The sequence below is a fragment of the Camellia sinensis genome, chromosome 12 (assembly GCF_055761805.1).
Source record: "Camellia sinensis isolate YWXY chromosome 12, ASM5576180v1, whole genome shotgun sequence".
In the NCBI taxonomy this organism is placed as follows: domain Eukaryota; kingdom Viridiplantae; phylum Streptophyta; class Magnoliopsida; order Ericales; family Theaceae; genus Camellia; species Camellia sinensis.
Window position 1 is genome coordinate 74,336,374 of NC_138972.1, and position 21,376 is coordinate 74,357,749.

At 39.9% G+C, this 21,376-nt stretch overlaps 1 long non-coding RNA gene across 1 annotated transcript; it reads left to right on the forward strand.

The window, feature by feature from the left end:
• The first annotated feature begins 1,566 nt into the window (after positions 1-1,566).
• LOC114265467 (uncharacterized) lies at positions 1,567-19,384 on the forward strand. The gene is made up of 2 exons (XR_014346567.1): positions 1,567-5,402; positions 18,893-19,384. It is a non-coding gene; the product is annotated as an uncharacterized LOC114265467 (long non-coding RNA).
• Positions 19,385-21,376: the final 1,992 nt, after the last annotated feature.

Genomic DNA, 21,376 nt, shown 5'->3' on the forward strand with positions numbered 1-21,376 from the left:
TGCAACACATGCTTTCAAAGCATTAAAGAGGCATGCAAGGCAATCAAACAAGCATGGAAATGGGACTGAAATAGCATGTAGGATGATTCCAAATCATCAAAACAATGCAAAGATGGCATGCTACACATGCACATACTCAAGGCCAACAAGCCCAAATACAAAGGAGCTATTTAATGCATGCAAAAATCAACCCAAATACTTATGGACAGACCTAGAACATGGCAAAATAAGCACATAATCTTCACAAGACTAAGCCTAAAACATGCTCCAACAAAGGCTAACAACCTAAGGCACATTAAGGCATAAACAAGGCATTACATGGCAACTATGCTAAACATGCATGAAGTTCCAAAACCAACTTTAAATCATGTTATATCATGGATATATAAGCATGAAAAACAAACCAAACATGCTCAACACACACTCAAGCATAGGCTTCCTTAGGAGGCCAAAATATGCCCTTTTCAAGGACAACAAGGAGAGGGGGTGGCCCTCTCCTTCTTGGGACTTCAAAGCATCATCTTCACCACTGAAATCCCTCAAGATTTCAGTGGTGAAGAGACCTCAACACCAAAATCCCGGAGCTAGCACAAAATGGCTCAAAATGAGGCCTTTTGAGGCCTAAGGGTGGTCAACAACCCTCAAACAACAAAACACTCTTAATAAACAATAAAGAGGGCTTAAAAATAGAACTTTTTTTATGTTATACAATAATCACAAAAACAGCTCTAAGATAGGTATAAAATCAATGCAAAAATGGGGAAAAAAAGGGACTAGTTTCTTACCCTTGTAGTCCTCTTCAACAATGGTGCTCCAATGGCCTCCTTGAGCTTGAATCCAACACCAAAGCTTCAAAACACACTCTTTAGAACCTCAGCTCCAAGAGGAAGGTGAAACACTAGGTGTTTGTGTGCAATAGTGAGACACAAAGCACCTAGTGTACCAATAAGAGGGAAAGAGAGATAGGTTGTGTATATCTAACCCTAACCCTAGAAAAACCAGAGCTTGTTCTGTATTTTCCTCTCTCAAAAAAATGTCTAAAAGCTCTCCTTTGCCTTAGAGAGGGCTTCTCTCTATATGCCTCTTGTAAAGCTTACAAGACAAGCTTTGCAAGAGGGAGATCCCTCCATACACGTGTATGGAGGGGAGCAAAAGCAATACAGCTGTCTGAAAATATCTGTAAAAGCAGATGAACAGCAATCGGCTGGCAAAAAATGCCATCTTGGCCAAAAAGAGTGCCGGTCGGCAACAAATAGTGCTGACCGGCAACAAAGAGTGCCGGCCGGCAAACTATATTGCCGGTGGCAGCAAAAACCAGCCGGTGGCATCTAGCCACTGCCGGTGATGGGTGGGGATGGTCTACAAGCCCCACTCTGCCTTTCAAAGGCAAGATGCAAGTGTTTGGTGCAAAACCAGACACTAAACGGTCGAATTCGGGGATCCTGAGGCAAGGCGCGCGAGCCGAGACCTCCGGGAACTCCAAACAAACACAAACATGGAAGATCACCGTGTGTTCAAACGGTGACGTCCAAGTCTTGAGGACGGTCAAAAATGGGGTGTCTACAGAGATCACCCCTACTTATAGGAATAAATGGAGGAGAGTCTTAATAGACTTGACTTCTTGGATAATTATCTCTGATTTATTTAGAGATAAATACCAAAATATCACTTTAATGGTGTGTCATAATTTTATTGGCTTGACCACCTCAATGTGACAAGTGGCTTAATTTGATTAGTCAAAAACTTATTTGCTGCATCACTATGACTTAATTTGATTAGTCAAAGATTTATTGTATCATTTAACACATGGCAATATTTAATTTGACCACCATGTAATCTTGATTTGAGACTAATTAGACACGTGGCAAGATTTAATTTGCCAATAATTGTGCCATATTTTGTAGGCCATTGTAGTATGTGGCAATCTGTAATTGGTTGAAAATTTTCAGGCTTACAGTCGATTCAGGTGACGGGTTATGGACAAACCCGGGCCAACTTGACCCATGAACACCCTTACCTATAGCACTTTCTTGTCCTTTTGTCTATTCATATTTGAACTCGATGACAATTGTTATGCACTAACAATGCACGCCTTTTTGCCAAGCAAACCCATGTATTGACCTCGTGTGACCCTCCATTATCCTCCTTGTTTGGTCAATGCGACCACCTCCAATCATTGTATGGTACGCAGACCTTCGACTAGCATGCACTTGAAGACCCCAATTCTATCCAAAGAGGGATCTCAAAAGCGAAGGATTTACCTCCACTATTACAATCGTCAGAAACTGTCTTGTGTAATCTTCGACAAGAAGCCTAGCCCAATGATATTGACATCTTTGCTTGTGTTTTTGTCAACCCTTAGAACACTTACACAAACACCTTAACAACCTCCTCATTCTATAGGTGTGGTGACAGCCTAGGAAGTGAACCCGAATGGCCTTTGGACCACCATTTCCATGACAACACTCTCCCACCATAGACCACTAGTCAGAAGAACTCAAACTTTTTCATTCAAAACCCTTTTTCTCCTCCTCTTTTGATGGCAACAAAATAGATAAAAAAAATCTTTAACATCAAACCCAACTCTAGTCGAGACCTTCCAAGGGTGATTAGCATATTTGTTGTAGAGGGGATGCCCCTATACTAGTCCACTACCCTCCCCATCAAATCTGTTTCCGAGAAATGTACAGTTTTCTTGGCATCAATAGAATTTACTACTCTCTTTTTCCCTTGTAACCTTAGTCTAGAAGGGCTTTGATTTAGTGGCCAATACACCATTTCAGGCACCTACATAAAGGATCAACCTCTTTCACCTTGGCTGGTTTCTTCTACACCTTGAGTTTAAACAACTTCTTAGCCACGCCCCTCAAAGAGGACGCCCTTTATTCTTTGGCAAGAAGACCACCATTTCCTACCTTTACCAACCAAAATGCAAAGGAACCTCCCCCTTTAGTATGAAGGGAACTAACATCCATATGACTACCTTTTCACAAAATCCTTTTGTAAAATCCTTCTCACCTTCGCTACACATCAGTTGGTTAAGGACTTCACACAACCAATCTAACTTCTCATGCTTTAGTTTGACCTAGTGATTCAAGTTTTGCCTTCTCTCTTTGAGCATCAGGAAGTCACCATCTCCATCTCTATCATCTTCCTCTTCAAGGACAATCTTAGACCATTCCAACTAAAGAGCTACGTTACACAGACTCTTTGTATTTTTAGAGATACTCATGCCGACACAACATGACACAAGTATGGGTGGGGAATATGGCTAAATACAAATGGATACGGTTGATTTTCTTTTCTATTTTTCACAACAACAAAGGAGGGGGGAGGAGGAGAGAAACATGGCTTGCGACCTCATCGTCATCGTCGTTCGTCATCTCTATCTTCTGTATTCATCTTCGTTGATGGTTGCTAGGGTTATATTAATGGGTTTGGTGCATTTGGACTTATTTAGTATACACTTTGGTATGTTAATAAAATGGGCCTTATAATAAAAATTATAAGGTAATTGGGCTGGTCGGCTTTTACATGAGCTTCTTATGTTTGGGCCTAATACTAATTAAATTGGAATTTAACTTGTATCCATGGAAAACCAATTATTCATTTTTTTAAATAATGTTATATATATTTTTTATTCAATATTTTTTAACTACAAAATGTGTAGCATCATCATAAAAATATGTAATCATTCTGAGCCATAAATTATTGTAACTTTATCAGAAAAATACATGATATTTTTTTAACACATCCATGTTTGGCCGTATCCACGTACTCGTGTATAATTTTTGGGTACTTTTTAGACGTACCCTTGCATCGCTCTTTTCAAAGGTTTGTCGGACGCTCATTTAGAGGTTTGCTGAGTCCGACCCCTAGATACATATCTACACTTGACACTCATACCCGAGTCCATGTAATGTAGCTAAAGAGTGACTCTCCTTCCTGAAACCTTCATCGCTTCTCTCAATTTAGTGCATTTCTTTTATCTAATAAAAATCAATAATATAGAAATTGATTATGTCTAATCTTTTATAAAGAGCATCATCTAACACCTTTAACTGTCTTTATTATCTCCATGTTAGCCCATTTACATCTATTAAAAATTTCGTCATTATTTTTTGCCACTTTTTAAAGCATTTATTTATTTTCTTCTACAACAACTTGAATCTCATTTTTATTGTTTTTCGAAAAGGAAAAATGTTGCATATGACATGCGTTTAAAATTTCAGTCATAAGGATTCATAACCAATTTGGTTCATAACCAAAAACACCAAAAAGCCTCGTAACCTAGGCCACTTCTGTTCATAGCCACAAAGCCTCATAACCAAGTTCATAACCAACCACCCCAAGTATGACCACCACAAAGCCTCACAACTACATGATTCATAATCAAGACCAAATGACTTCATAATTGCAAGACCATAGAATTAGAGTTTTTTTAATTACAGATTCAGTTTTCAACTATGTCCTCCTTTATTTGTTTAAACTATTCACCTTGTTTGGTTACAGGTTTCTATTTTTGTACCACTTGGGATTGTCATTGCAGGAGCTGCCCTAGGGTATTGGATGTTGCGGAAATTTGTTATTTCAGATGATGGAAATGTGGATGTTGGCGTAGCTCAATTTGTGAAATGGGCCATGTGCATCATTGCAGCCACATTTATCTTCCAGGTGGCTATTGTGTTCATGTTAATAAATAGTATGATAATGCTCTACTTGCGTATCTCTAGACCAAACGGAAATCAGTGTGCAATTTGCTTTGCATTCCTGAATTTTTTATTCTTATTTTCTGTCAGAGCACTCTTGATACTCCTTTGGCAATGGGGGCATTGGCTTCTTGTTTGTCAATCTGCTTTCTTGTCACTTCCTTCAAGTGGAATGGTTCAGAGTAAGTTGCCTGTACTATTTTTTCCCTACTCTCCCCTTGCATCATGCTGGCGGACTGGTAATTATAGTGCCAAATAAATGTTCATATAATTGATGCTTCACTCAATTTATTCAACTTATTAAATCCAAAGCAAATAGATCTTATTAGTTTTTTGAGTTTATCTGTTGGGATGTTGAAATCCATTTTGGATTAGTCCAAATGGGTGGTTTGCTTGATTTAATATATGAATGGTCATGAATATTGATTGAAGAGAGGTCTGCTCTGTTGATATAACAGATTTAAAAAATCTTTCGTTTGCTTGGTTTAACAAGATCTTAACTAATTATTTGTAAATGCGAATTGTTTGGGAATTCAATTTATTTTGCAAATGCGAATCCTTGGCGGAGTAGAGGACGAGCAAATGTAAGACACAATCGTGCTGAATTTCTCAGCAGGTCAGGGGTGGCTTCACGGGGAACACTGTGGAACAGCCCAAGGAGATCTTCTGGTTGGTCTGACTCTCCTGTTAATGGTACACACATATGTTAAACTCTGCATTTTCCCTCCTTATTATTTGTTTTGTCTGTTGAAACATTTTTTCTAAAAAGATTTGAAGCTTCTGCAGAGCATTTTATTTCCTCTTATTTTCCTTTGACATCATGGATCACTTCCATAGTTACCACATAAAACTCCCCGTCAGATCTCTTATGAACATGAACATGCAAAGGCTAGGATGTTTTCTGTAGGCAACATGTTTTGAAAAATAGGCAAGGATCACTACATCAGCGCCTTAGTGCAATGAAAAATAGGAAAAGGTCCTTATGTTTTCTTGGATGAGCACCTGTAAAGAAATTAGCCCAGGATTGTTGGTTTACATTAGCAACTTGGAAAAGGGAACACTAACAGATCAAACTATGGAATTAGTAGATTCTATGATTAGAAGGAAAGTATAACATGCTTACAAGAAACTAAGTGAGTAGTTGAGAAGGTAAACGAAATAGAAAAACTCGGTACAACATTTTGTATGCTGGAAATATTGGTTAGTAGATGGTTTTTTGCGAGTCTTGTGTGGTTGGGTGTCAAGGCGTATGGATCTTGATTTGTTTACCATTTTTGATTTCCTTGATGATGTAATTGGCTAGCGCTTCTTTTTAATTATGGGGGCCTTTTTGTATCTTTAGCATCTTCTTGATGCTCTTCTTCAATAAAACTTACTTATCATAAAAAAGAAAAAAAAAGATGTAGAAATGGTGTAGCTTAGCATCTGAAAAATAAGGCAGTAATAGTCATGAGAATAAGTTACATAATAATATTAATTAATATTGTAATTGTAGAGTATAATTAGCGCCTATGCACCCCAAATAGGCTTGGAGAAACATAGTAAAAGGAAATTTTGGGATTAACCGGATGAGTTAATACAACAAATATTTGTAGAGGAGACAATAATTATAGGTGGAGATTGCAATGGTCATGTCTAAAAATATAAGCAAGTGCACGAGAGGATACATGGTGGATATGGTTTTGGTGATTGAAATGAGGGTGGAGAGAACATCTTAGATTTCGTAGTAGCATTTGATCATGTAGTAACCAACAACTTTTTAAAAAAGGAGGGCTAAACACAACTTTTAAAAATGGGTCAAATAAGAGTTGGATAGATCCATTTCTTGTAAGAAAAATAGACTGCTGAATATGTAAAGGTTTCAAGGTTATTTCCAAAGGAAGTTTATGGCACAAAGTAGGCTAACAATATTCAATTTATAGTATTATGTACAATAATAAAGAGCAAAATCAAAGAGGGAAATATATTAAAAACTCATGAACTAGATGTGAAATCTAAAAAGTGAGAAATTGTGGATAAAGTGTTTAAAGAAGTAATGCTGGGTTTGAAAGGTGTTACTAATAACACGTGGAATACAATAGCATAATGCATTGAAAGAATATCGTAAGCAGTGCCATGGAGAGTCAAAGGGAAAAACTCTTATGTCTAAATATACTTGGTGGTTGAATAGTGCGATATAAGCCATGGTAAAAGAGGATAAAAATGAGAATAATTTTCAGACACAAGTTGACCAATAAGGAGGTTGGATGAGGAGATTAAGAAAAAGTGTGAATGATATTTTGAGAAATTGTTAAGTGAAAATCATTTTAAAAACTTGGAAGGAGAGGCATATGATAGCCTTGATGGAACTAGATAATATAAGTTTTATCATCGAACTAAGAGAGTTTAAGATGGAATTTGCATTAAAAAAAGATGAAATAAGGCAAGGCTTTAGATTTATCATAAAAAAAAAAAAAAGGCAAGGCATTAGGACTAGATTGTATCCCTATTGAGGCTTGGTTATGCTTAGGTAAGTAGTTGTTTGGTTAACAAAATTATTTAATAAGATTCTAATGACTAGGAAAATGGCTGGCGAGTAAATAGTATTTTAATACCTATATATCGAAATAAATGAGATATCCACAATTGCAACAATTATAGAGACATTAAGTTGATAAGTCATTACAATAAAATTGTTGGTGAGAATGATTGAGCATCGCTTGAGTGTTATAACAATAGTGTTAGAGAATTTGTTTGGGTTTATGATTGGTAGATCAAATATGGAAACACTATTTTTACTAAGAAGATTAATAGAGAAGTACAAAGAGAAGATGAAGGATCCAAACATGGTTTTTACAGATTTTCAAAAAAAAAAAAAAAAACTTGCGATAGGGTGCCTATAGATATAATCTAGGAAGCATGGACATGGATACATATATGTATGTGGCAATATGACAAAACCTAAAAAGTAGGATACGGGTACAAGTACAGGTAGGGGTAGAATATGTATGTATACATTTAAAAAAAAATTATTAGTAGGAGTTAAACATAAGCTCAAGAATATTGAGAGATCACATTGTAATTTTATAATGCAAAACACTTATCTTTAAAAATTAGGTATTAATTTAAGACAGTAGCTTGTGTACTTTTTAAATTTTCAATAGGTCTTGCAAATATTTCATTTTAATATCAAGTTTAATATGTTTATATTACACTAATAGAGCAATCCGTGACTTGTTTATGTGCTTTTCCCCTTTGGCATTAGTAAAAATATTGTATTCAAGTTTACTTGCTTATTTATTTGTTAGTTTGTTGATTTTACTATGGTTATATTCTCTTGTTAATCTTTACTTTCTATGTAGTTACAAAGGACATGCATGAAACAATAAAGATACATTAATTTGACAAATTTTATTACTTTAACTCTCACTATGTTCTTGAGTTGAGTGGAGAAGAAGGATTCATGTAGTTAACCCCTTTCTGTATCTGTTGTATTCCGGACCTTAGTTCCGTGGAGTTGGTGGTTGTATCTACCTTGTTGTCATCCTTTGATTCCATTTGTTTGAGTTATAGGTTGTGTTGGGCATGGTTATTACAGGTTGGTAGAGCTTTGGCTCCCATTGTTGTTGCCCAGTTTTTGTATGGTCCGCTCGAGCGGGTCATTCTGCGCTCGAGCGTGGTTTACGCCCTTCCAGTATTTCGTGTCCCCGCAAAACCTCTGCAGGTGTGTTTTCTACGCTCGAGCGTGTTTACTGCGCTCGAGCGGGTCGCGCTCGAGCGGGCTTGTTCGCGCTCGAGTGGGTAGTTCTTTTTCTGAAAAGTTCTGGGAGATGAAAATCTACGCTCGAGCGGACTGGTTTTCGCGCTCAAGCGAATGTACTTTATTCTTGTGTCTTGGAGCTCGAGCGGGTCTTCTTGAGCTCGAGCGTACCTAGTTTTTTGTTCTTGACGCTCGAGCATTGTGTTTTCCGCTTGAGCGGGAATGTCGTATAACAGAGGGCAGCTGGGCATTTTTGAATCATTTTCTACACTTCCAATCTCTCTCTTACTTTTCCAAAACGCCATTTGAGAGCTTCTCTCTCTAGAACCTTGCCTTCCCTCTAGGTATTGATCTAGTAAGAGTTGTTTCCTCACCTTTGGCCTTTACAAAAAAGTTGTTGATCGTCGAGGGCTATCTTTTGATCCAAGAATCTCGGGATTTGGAGCATTTCCATTTTCTTCATCTTCTTCGTTGGGTGTCAACTTTTGAGGTAGGGATTCCTACTCACTTTTATGGTCTTTGACATAGATTTTTGGTTGTTTTGATAAAGTGTTGAAGTTGGGTAATTTTGGGACTTAGGGTTTCAAAATGTTAAAGGAGGGTTTTGTTATTTTGATTTTAAAAATGTGTATTGTGGGTTTCAAAATAATGATATTGTTGTTGGTTGTTGATATATAGACCATTGAGTCAATATTGGGAAATGGGGTAGAAAATCCTAATTGGTTGTATAAATTAATTGGTATGATTAATTTGGGAAAATTGTGGTTATATGGAATTGAGTTGGAAATAATGAAATTGGCTCATTATATAGTAGAATAGTGGAGTGGGATTTATTAATCGCTCACTTTTGAAAACATTGATATTTTATCTGTTGGAGCTTTTATTATCTGTTTAGAAATAATTGCTTGGGCTACTGGTGGAGGGTAGTTTTGATTGTTGTAGACAATGCATGATGATTAGGCAAACTAAAACTAATCAATTGGATATGTCATAGAGTATGACGGTTGATAGAATACATTAACGTTATGTATTGATTGATTGTGTATATGACCTATGTGTATATACGTTGTGTGTGGGGGAGGAGATAGTGGATGTACTCCACGGTTTAGGGGAAGATAGGGGATGGACCTCTAAACCGGATGTTGTTTGGGAGGAGATAGGGGATGAACTCCACTGATACAGCCCATATGCTTGTCAGTTAACGTGTTGATATAGCTTATATGCTTATCTATGGAAGTGTTGATATAGCTAATATGCTTATCTGTTGAAATGTGGATACAACTTGTATGCTTATCTGTTGAGATGTTGATACAACTAGTATGTTTATCTATTGTAAAATGGGAAACGTTTAATATGAGTCACTGTCTCATATAAGTGGTTGAACAGGTTCTGAGCCGTTGATGTAAATTGTGAAATTGTTAAGAAATGGAAAATGAAATGAAACATGAACACAGTAGTCATGAAATGCAAATGGATTATGAATTTATTTATAGAAATAGAACATTTATCAATTGCTAATGTCTTAGTTACTGCTCATACTGTGTTTAGCATATCTCTGCTGGGCGTTGGCTTACCCTATATGGGACATTATTTTCAGGTACATGTAGTATGCCACCTCTAAGGACATAGCTTGGATGATGATGAGAGTTGAGGACTCCTTTTTGGTTTATTTTGTTTGTATTACATGTATATCAAGCCAAGGGCTTACTTTGTATAGAGTTAGTACTCTTCTTTTGTGTAACCAGGTGTTGACTTGGAAAGCTGTAAGCCCATAGGGCATTTGCTTTTGTTGTTAACATGTAATGCTATTGTAAGAACTACTCTGATGAATAGAAATGGTTGGTTTCTTTTATATCAATGCATTTCTGAAGTGATGGGTTTTATGTATTTTTTTGAGGGTGTTACAACTTGGTATCAAAGTTACCAGGTTCGAATACTTTGGGTACATGGGAAGTGATAAGGATCACAATGGGTTTGTCTCGCTTGATAGAGACTTAGATGTAGTGTTATGTGCTTATATGATAACATGTTTATGTGACTATATGGGTATGGAATGTAGTTTATAGGATGTTGATTGGATCCTTGGATTTCTGGGAGTCTTGTTGGAAAAGAACTTGATCAATGCTGTTTCTAACCGGAACTCTTATCATTATCCGGGAATGAAATTCGTAATTGCTTATGTGATTATGTGCTTACGTAGAGTGAATTACAGTTGTCCATGCATTAGGACGTGAGTGTTATAGCTTCGGCACATTTGTGAATGTGCTAATGGTCTTGGTTACCTTTATTAGGATGTCAGGACGAGGACGTGGTAGGCGTGGTAGGCAGGAGATGCCTTTACCGGATGATATTCCGGTACAACAGGAGGGAGTTGGTCAGGCCAATGTGGCCGAACCAGTGGGTCAGCAGGCTATGAGTGCCTTAGCCTGAGAGATAGCAGGAGCTTTGGGTATTCTCAGAGTAGGGAATCAGGATCAGGCCCACGCAGCGGAGGCAGGGCCTTCCTTCTTGAAGAGGGAATTCTTCCGGTCAAACCCGGACGAGTTTGTTGGGGATCTGAAGGAGCCACTTAAGGCTGACGAGTGGTTGGAACAGATGGAGAAGACGTTTGAGATGCTTGGCATCGAGGATGGAGCTTTAAAGGTGACCTTGGCATCCTTCCAACTGAAGGGAGATGCGGGTCAATGGTGGAAGTACGAGAAGGGCAGTGTCGATGGTGCATGGGAGGTCTTTGTGAATACCTTCCAGGAGAAGTTTTTATCTTCAGCTGCTAGGGAGAAGCTGAGGGATCAGTTTTGCCAGCTTAAATAGCACGGTTTGTATGTGGCTGAGTTTGAGGCTACTTTTACTAGTCTGTCCAGGTTTGCACCTGAACTTGTGGCGTCCGAGGAACGCCGTTGCTTTGAGTTTGAGCGGAAGTTGAGGCGTGGACTCAAGTTGAGGGTTGGAGGGTCTTTTATCCGAGAGTACAGACGTTTGGTTGATGCTGCAGCTCATATAGAGATTATGATGCAAGAGGATGATAAAGGGCAGAGAGGCTCCAAGAGGAGCCAAGATGGTCAGGGTGACGGCAGGAGACAGAGGGGTTCTAACCCTCAGCAGTCTCAGGGTGGTTTGGCTAGATCGACCTTTCCAGTGCCGAGTGCGGGCTCTGGGAGAGGTAGTTAGGGAGGCTTGACTTGTTTTGCGTGTGGCCAGCTGGGTCACAAGTCTTCAGTTTGCCCGCAGAAGGGAGGGGGCCAGCGAGCTGCTTCTTCTTCAGCTAGACCTCAGGGCCAGAGTCAGGGCAGGGGCCAGCCTTTATCTTGCTATCAGTGTGGTCAGCCTGGGCACCTGAAGAGGTATTGCCCACAGTTGAGTGCCACATCAGGAGCGTCTGGTTCTAGGCAGACATAGAGTTATCAGCCAGCTCAGTCTTTGCAGGCCTCGAGGGCCAATCCGGGAGCTTCGTCATCCCAGTCAGTGCAGCAGTCTTTTGCTCCTAGAGGTGAGCAGGTGGATCAGGGGCCTACAGGGCGCGTGTATGCTGTTACCGCGCAGGACCTAGTACCGGCTCCATCAGTAGTGAGAGGTACCTTTCTGTTTTGCAACTCAGTTGCTAGTGTATTGATTGATACGGTTGCGTCCCATTCTTTTGTATCTGCTGCATTTGCATCTGTGTTGGAATTGGAGTTGGCACTGTTAGTATCTCCTATTTGTGTAGAATCACCTGTTGGGGGTGAATTGATTTTGAAACAAGGATGTAGAGGTTGTGATATAAAGGTCGCCGACCATAGGCTTCCTTTTCCCTTTGTTGTTATACCCATGAAGGGTTTTGATGTTATGTTGGGTATGGACTGGCTATCGTCATACCGGGCTGTTATTGATTGCTACCACCAGAGGGTCACAGTTTGTACCTTGAGCGGGGAGTGTTTCCATTTCTTGGCGGATCGGGTTGGTAGTGTGTTGCCACCGATGTATGATCCGCGAGGGTGGAATAAGCTTAGTGGTCTACTTGCTAGCTTTATGAGTGGTGAGTGTGATAAGACCCAGATTGTATTGCCGAGGGTGGTTTGTGAGTATTCAGATGTTTTTTTCGAGGATCTCATTAGTTTGCCACCTCACCGAGAGATAGAGTTCTCTATTGATTTAGTGCCCGGCATAGCGCCGATTTCTATGGCACCTTATCGTTTTGCCCTAGCCGAGTTGAGTGAGTTGAAGATTCAGCTCCAGGAATTGCTAGATAAGGGTTTTGTTCGCCCTAGTGTTTCGCCGTGGGGAGCACCGGCCCTCTTTGCTAAAAAGAAAGATGGTGCCTTGAGATTGTGTATCGACTACCGAAAGTTGAATTGGGCTACGGTTAAGAATAAGTACCCTATGCCCCGTATAGATGATTTGTTTGACCAGTTGAAAGGTTCCTGTTGTTTCTCTAAGATAGACTTGAGATCGAGTTACCACCAGTTGAGGGTCAGGGAGGAGGATATTCCGAAGACGGCATTCCGTACGCGGTATGGCCATTATGAGTTTCTGGTGATGCCATTTGGGCTTACCAATGCACCGGCAGTCTTTATGGACTTGATGAATCGGATCTTCCGGGAATTCTTAGATCGATTTATGGTCGTTTTCGTGGACGACATTCTTATCTATTCGCCTTCTGAGGAGGAGCACGAGGAACACTTTAGAGTGGTGCTTGAATTGCTTAGAGCCCATAGGCTGTATGCCAAGTTTGGGAAGTGTGAGTTCTGGCTAGGAGAGGTCAAATTCTTAGGCCATGTGGTATCTGGGGAAGGGGTGTCTGTTGATACATCCAAGGTAGAGGCAGTGCAAGATTAGGCACAGCCTAAGAGTGTGTTTAAGATCCGCAGTTTTCTGGGATTAGCTAGGTATTACCGTCGGTTTGTGAAAGATTTCTCCAGGCTAGCTTCGCCGTTGACTAGATTGACGCGGAAAGGGGTCAAGTTTGTCTGGAGTGAGACTTACGAAAGGTCGTTCCAGGAATTGAAAGTTGGATTGACCACCGCTTCGGTTTTGATTATTCCTGAGAGAGGGTTGGGTTATGCGGTTTATTGTGATGCCTCACGAGAGGGTTTGGGTTGTGTGTTGATGCAAGAGGGGAAAGTGGTAGCTTATGGCTCACGTCAGTTGAAAATACATGAGAAGAATTACCCTACACACGACCTAGAGTTAGCAGCAGTGATCTTCGCCTTGAAGATTTGGAGGCACTACCTTTATGATGAGAGATTCAAGGTGTTCTCGGATCACAAGAGTTTGAGGTATCTGTTTATACAGAGAGACTTGAATTTGAGGCAGAGGAGATGGATGGAGTTCATTGAGGACTATGATTTTGAGTTGCACTATCACCCGGGAAAGGCCAATGTTGTGGCCGATGCCCTTAGTAGGAAATCCATTAGTGATGTAGCTTGTATAGCCATCCGGGAGTGGGAGATGTTGGGTGCACTTGGCGAGTTTGATTTGCTTCTGGGCGAATCTGTTGAGGCTGCGGCCTTGTTTTCTGTTGTTGCGCAGCCTACACTTGTGACTCGAGTGTTAGAGGCATAGAGAGGGGACCTTGAGGTAGAATCCCTCCGAGAGAAGATCTCCAGTGGGAAGGTTGAGAAGGGTTTGACGGTGTATCCCGACTAGAGTGTGAGATACCGAGACCGTTTGTTTGTGCTGGAGTCTTGCCGAGAGGAAGTCCTCCGAGAGTTCCATCATTCACGCCTTGCGGTGCATCCGGGAGGCACTAAGATGTATCGGGATTTGGGTCGCCAGTTTTGGTGGCAGGGTACGAAGAGAGATGTGGCTGTTTTCGTGTCAAAGTGCCTTACTTGTCAGCAAGTGAAGGCCGAGCATCAGAGGCCAGCGGGTTTGTTGCAACCCTTGCCTATTGCCGAGTAGAAATGGGAGCATGTCACTATGGACTTCGTTATAGGTCTTCCGAGGACTCAGCGGGGTAGTGATGCCATTTGGGTGGTTGTAGACCGGTTAACTAAGTCGGCGCACTTTATCCCTATGCGCGTGAGAGATTCGGTAGATCATCTCGCCGACTTATATATTCGGGACATAATGAGATTGCACAGGGTCCCAGTGACGATCGTCTCAGATAGAGATCCTCGTTTTACTGCTAGGTTATGGCAGAGTTTGCAGAGTGCCTTGGGCACTAAGTTGACCTTTAGTACGGCTTATCATCCTCAGACTGACGGGCAGTCCGAGTGTACTATTCAGATCCTTGAGGATATGCTTCGAGGTTGTGTCCTTGACTTTAGTGGGACGTGGGAGAGGCATTTGCCCTTTGTGGGGTTTGCCTACAACAACAGTTTTCAGTCTAGCATCAGTATGGCACCGTTTGAGGCCTTGTATGGCCGACCGTGTAGGTTTCCAGTGTGTTGGGCCGGGGTGGGTGATGCACCTTTGTTGGGTCCGGAGTTGGTTAGGGAGACAACGGAGAAAGTTGAGCTTATCCGTAGGAGGCTTATTGCAGCCTAGAGTCGCCAAAAGAGTTATGCCAACCGTAGGAGGAGGCCTTTGGCGTTTGAGATAGGTGATCATGTTTTCTTGAAAATATCACCTAGGCGAGGTTTGATGAGGTTCGGGAAGAGTGGGAAGTTATCCCCTCGGTTTATCGGTCCCTTTGAGATCCTTGAGAGGATTGGGGAAGTTGCTTATTGTTTAGCTTTGCCACCGCAATTGTCCGGAGTGCATGATGTGTTTTATGTGAGTATGCTTCGGAAGTATGAGCCGGATTCGTCCCATGTGTTAGATTGGACCGACTTAGAGGTAGATGAGGATGCCTCGTATGAAGAGAGACCGGTTCGGGTCTTGGATAGGCGGGATCAAGTCCTGCGTGGCAAGACCATTCCTTTGGTAAAGGTTTTGTGGAAACATCACGGAGTGGAGGAAGCCACTTGGGAACGTGAGTTAGAAGTCCGCGAGAAATATCCAGACTTGTTTGTTGATTTGTAACCATGCATTGGTAATTTTGTAATATCGTTGAACTTTAAGAACATTATATATGTCTTAAGTTGTAAAACATTGTGAATGTTTTGGTTAATGGAAATTTGTTATAACACTGCATATGTTCAATGTATTATAGAAATGGAGATATATCATGAATGTTGAATATAGTATAAAATTGTGAAGCATGTATGTAGAAATTATTGAATTTCGGGAAAAGCATGTTGTTGATACATATTGAGATATGTGGTGAATTGCCTCTTGAATAGGGATGGAAAGACCGATAATGGGTCGAATTGTTAAATTTCGCATTGTAATAATGTTGGGAATTGAGAAAATCTTGTTTTTGAAAAACTTGTATTTAATTTCGGGGACAAAATTCTTTAAGGCGGGGTTATAGCGATCCCGGTTTTCCCTTTCTGTATCTGTTGTATTTCGGACCTTAGTTCCGTGGAGTTGGTGGTTGTATCTACCTTGTTGTCGTCCTTTGATTCCATTTGTTTGAGTTATAGGTTGTGTTGGGCTTGGTTATTACAGGTTGGTAGAGCTTTGGCTCCCATTGTTGTTGCCCAATTTTTGTATGTCCGCTCGAGCGGGTCATTCTGCGCTCGAGCGTGGTTTACGCCCTTCCAGTATTTCGTGTCCCTACAAAACTTCTGCAGGTGTGTTTTCTACGCTCGAGTGGGTTTACTGTGCTCGAGCGGGTCGTGCTCGAGCGGGCTTGTTGGCGCTTGAGCGGGTAATTCTTTTTCTAAAAAGTTCTGGGAGATGAAAATCTACGCTCGAGCAGACTGGTTTTCACGCTCGAACGGATGTACTTTATTCTTGTGTCTTGGAGCTCGAGCGGGTCTTCTTGAGCTCGAGCGTACCTAGTTTTTTGTTCTTGACGCTCGAGCGTCGTGTTTTCTGCTCAAGTGGGAATGTCGTATAACAGATGGCAGCTAGGCATTTTTGAATCATTTTCTACACTTTCACTCTCTCTCTTACTTTTCCAAAACGCCATTTGAGAGCTTCTTTCTCTAGAACCTTGCCTTCCCTCTAGGTATTGATCTAGTAAGAGTTGTTTTCTCAGCTTTGGCCTTTACAAAAAAGTTGTTGATTGTCGAGGGTTATCTTTTAATCCATGAATCTCAGGATTTGGAGCATTTCCATTTTCTTCATCTTCTTCGTTGGGTGTCAACTTTTGAGGTAGGGATTCCTACTCACTTTTATGGTCTTTGACATAGATTTTTGGTTGTTTTGATAAAGTGTTGAAGTTGGGTAATTTTGGGACTAAGGGTTTCAAAATGTTAAAGGAGGGTTTTGTTATTTTGATTCTAAAAATGTGTATTGTGGGTTTCAAAATAATGATATTGTTGTTGGTTGTTGATATATAGACCATTGAGTCAATATTGGGAAATGGGGTAGAAAATCCTAATTGGTTGTATAAATTAATTGGTATGATTAATTTGGAAAAATTGTGGTTATATGGAATTGAGTTGGAAATAATGAAATTGGCTCATTATATAGTAGAATAGTGGAGTGGGATTTATTAATCGCTCACTTTTGAAAACATTGATATTTTATCTGTTAGAGTTTTTATTATCTGTTTAGAAATAATTGCTTGGGCTACCCGTGGAGGGTAGTTTTGATTGTTGTAGACAATGCATGATGATTAGGCAAACTAAAACTAATCAATTGGATATGTCATAGAGAATGACGGTTGATAGAATACATTAACGTTATGTATTGATTGATTGTGTATATGACCTATGTGTATATACGTTGTATGTGTGGGAGGAGATAGGGGATGTACTCCACGGTTTAGGGAAAGATAGGGGATGGACCTCTAAACCGGATGTTGTTTGGGAGGAGATAGGGGATGAACTCCACTGATACAGCTCATATGCTTGTCAGTTAACGTGTTGATATAGCTTATATGCTTATCTATGGAAGTGTTGATATAGCTAATATGCTTATCTGTTGAAATGTGAATACAGCTTGTATGCTTATCTGTTGAGATGTTGACACAACTAGTATGTTTATCTATTGTAAAATGGGAAACGTTTAATATGAGTCACTGTCTCATATAAGTGGTTGGCCAGGTTCTGAGCCGTTGATGTAAATTGTGAAATTGTTAAGAAATGGAAAATGAAATGAAACATGAACACAGTGGTCATGAAATGGAAATGGATTATGAATTTATTTATGGAAATAGAACATTTATCAATTGCTAATGTCTTAGTTACTGCTCATACTGTGTTTAGCATATCTCTGCTGGGCGTTGGCTCACCCTATATGGAACATTATTTTCAGGTACAGGTAGTATGCCACCTCCAAGGACATAGCTTGGATGATGATGAGAGTTGAGGACTCCTTTTTGGTTTATTTTGTTTGTATTACATGTATATCAAGCCAAGGGCTTACTTTGTATAGAGTTAGTACCCTTCTTTTGTGTAACCAGGTGTTGACTTGGAAAGCTGTAAGCCCATAGGGCATTTGCTTTTGTTGTTAACATGTAATGCTGTTGTAAGAACTACTCTAATAAATAGAAATGGTTGGTTTCTTTTATATCAATGCATGTCTAAAGTGATGGCTTTTATGTATTTTTTTGAGGGCGTTACAGTTTCAGTGTGCTAGCTCTAATGTTAGACACATGTTCTACTTCTAAGTAATTGTTGTGCTGATTTTAAGATTATGAGCTTTAATCTTGAAATGTTTATACTTTGTTCTATCTTGACTTTCAATTGAGATTATAAGTGATTTAAAGAATTGAGTTGAGGATACATCATCACCTCTCTGGACTGCAACATGATGGTTAAATGTAGGCATGCAATTCGGCCGTTCCTTTCAATGTATGTTGCATTAATGACCACAAAATTATGTTTTGCTGTCCTAATGAAGTCTGTATGATGGTTTTTATGGAGCATGAAGCATTAAATGAGATGTATGATGTGAAATTTGTAGCAAAATTGGGTGTAGACACACACTAGGACATGACAATATTTAACAATAAATATTTTAATGGGGGAGAAGTCTATGTTTTTAATAAATTTATCCAAATTTGTGCATTAGTAGTTGCACAAATTGGGAATCAAAGATTAACAAACAGTAAGTGTTTCTTTAAAACTGTTCCTACTTTCTTTATATCTTTATCTTTACAACAGTATTCTTTTTTGTATATTAGAAATGGGGTTCATGCTTGACTTGGCAAGGTAAATGTTCAGTTTCTTTTGAAATATCTCGTGTTCTTGACATTTATTGGCTTGTATTGCCTGATGTGGTGTCAGTTTCAGAACTCCTATGATCTACTGTTCATTGGTTTTGACCATGATATTGTAATCATAATAAAAATGAAATGAACAAATTAGGTTTTTGGTTGGGAGGATTAATCTTGTTAAAGATGTTTCATGCAGACACTCTTTCTAAAAATGTCTATAAAATACAATGGTACTCGTGTAAATTATACTATATATAGCATTGGTATTGACCTTTAATTCATGCTTCATTAGTTTGTTTTTGGCTGTTGCAGGTATGATATCTCCGACCACTGGGAGGGTGACAAGAAATCAACAGGATTACTATTCAACATTCCATAGGCCACCCAACAGAAAGAAGTTTTCAAAAAAAAGAGTGGGAGAATTTCACCCCGGAATCAACCCGACATGCTGTGGTTGAGTTGGCATCCTCTCCAAAGTTCACTGATTGGATTATTAAGCATGCTGACAGGATACAACTCCTTCCAGATGATAATTCAGATAACACAATTAGAAGTGGCTCAGATTCCACAGATGAGAATCTTGTAGAAAGGGGTGATCGATTTAGTTTGTTCAAATGGTAGCTGTGACCTAGAGTAGGAAATTAGTTAATTGTAGCAGTACAATGAGATGCTAGGAATGGTGCTCATTTAATTTTTCTTCTTCTTTGTTTTAGGTTTACTTTTAATACATCATATTATGTCATTAAGCAATTGTGGCAAATCTTTTGAAATCTTCTAATCATGTTATAGTGCCTGCTCTTTCTATACCTCTTCCTACCAAAAACTTTTGATGGTCACATAAAAAGAGCATTGTCAAGTGTTTTAACTCTCTCATTTAGTTTTAACCCACTTAGTCACCCAAAAAAAGGGCAACACACGTGCAGTTTCAACCTCCGTTTGCATTTGCTTATCTGTTTTAGTACCAGTTGGTGCATATGTTATGTTTGTTTCTATCACAAATCTATAATGCTATAGCTAGTAGGCCTAGAAAGGTATCTCATCTATGAAGCTAGTTTTAGAAAATTTTAAGCATTGTTTCCATTCTGTGTGTGAATAATTTAAGGGGAAATTACATTTTGGGAGATTTATGTGCATGTCTTAAAAGGTAGATTTATCGCCCAATATAGGTCATGTGATAATTAATGGTGTTTTTGTAAAAAAAAAAAAAAAAAAAAAGCGTCACTAATTATTAGTTTTTAGAAACAATTTGAAAAATTTATCACAAAAATTTATCTTGATTGCAATTGGGGTGGGAAGAAAGAAAAAAAAAATGATGAAATTTATCCCTTGAATTGACCAACCTATCCTTCCTTTCTATTCTTTCCTCTCTGTACTCTCCCATTTCAACTTTGGTTGGCACTCCTTGCTAGCCACCACTGCCATGCCCTCCGTTGTTACCCCCAAGCCTTCTCCTACCCATCCTCGCTACCCTAGTCCTTTCCATCATTTCCCATCATCCCTATCAATGTTACACCTCATTGCCCCATTGTTGCTTCTATCAGTCTTAACTCCTTTCCTTTTCACCTCAGCCCTCACCATCACAACTACCCTTTCCTATAAACCCTAACCATCGCAGCTACTTGAACCTCTTAGCCTTTCTCCATTGTGACCTCACACCTCTACCCCTTATTGTTGGGAAACAAGCTCGGTGAGTGTTATTTATGCTAAGATGTACAGGGTAAATTTGTGTGCGGTTGTCACTCGTCACTTGCATCACACATTGTTAGGTTTTATTTCTTGGCAATCCCGTTTGACAAAACTCCTTTGAGTTGTAATTTTATTCGCATTTTTTATTTCAGTGAGGCTATGAGTTGTTAGATGCGAATCCAACCCGAATCAAGCATTTTCAGAGTAGTTTGTGATGATAAAGCTTTCAAGATTGCCACTTCGCTGATTATGACGGGGATCGAGCTGCCCGGTCAGCTCGCGGGGGTCCAGGGGGCAGCGCCCCTTGGCGGGTCCGGGGCAGCGCCACGGCGGGGTCGAGGGGCAGCGCCCCCGAAGCAAAATGCAAAAATGCATTCAAAGTTGCCTGTTCGATCATGTTATTTTTTTCCAGTTTTTCCAGTTTTGGCCTGTCCGCTCGAGCGGGAAAACGGGCGCTCGAGCGGGGATTGGAAGCTCTCAGCATCTCTGCAGTCGCCTGTAAAAATACTGGAATGTGTGATTTTACGCTCGAGCGGATTCTCCTACGCTCGAGCGCATCTCAGTTTATTCGCACGCAGTTTTTGGTCAGTCCGCTCGAGCGGGCTGTGTTGAGCTCGAGCGGAGATCGCGGGACAGATTCTATAAATTCGCGTGTTGGGTCAGATTTTAGGAGAACTTCTCCAGATCTTCTTTTTGGTTTCTAGGGTTTATATCTGGGGATACTTTGGGAGTTTTCTTTGATGTTTTTATTGAGTATTCAACTCATGATCTAAAGAGAGTACATCAAAGGTTTGTTTGTTATACACAAAAGAGAGAGTTATTCTTCAGTTGTGGATTCTGAAGAATTCGAGCCTGAAGCTTTGGTGGAATCCGGAGTGGCTCATCAGAAAGACAATTCCGTGGTGAAGATGGGGTTGGAAGAGGCACATAAAGGTTGGTTCAATTAGGCGTTGTGGATTCGCTAGGTAATTGAGAGTATACCTGTGTAATTCCTTTAATTCTTCTTAGTGGATTGTCTTGTGGCTGTTGCCCGTGGTTTTTTTTATCACAGTTGGAGATGTCCAATTGTGGTTTTTTCCACGTTAAATCACTGTGTCTCTTTGTCTTGAT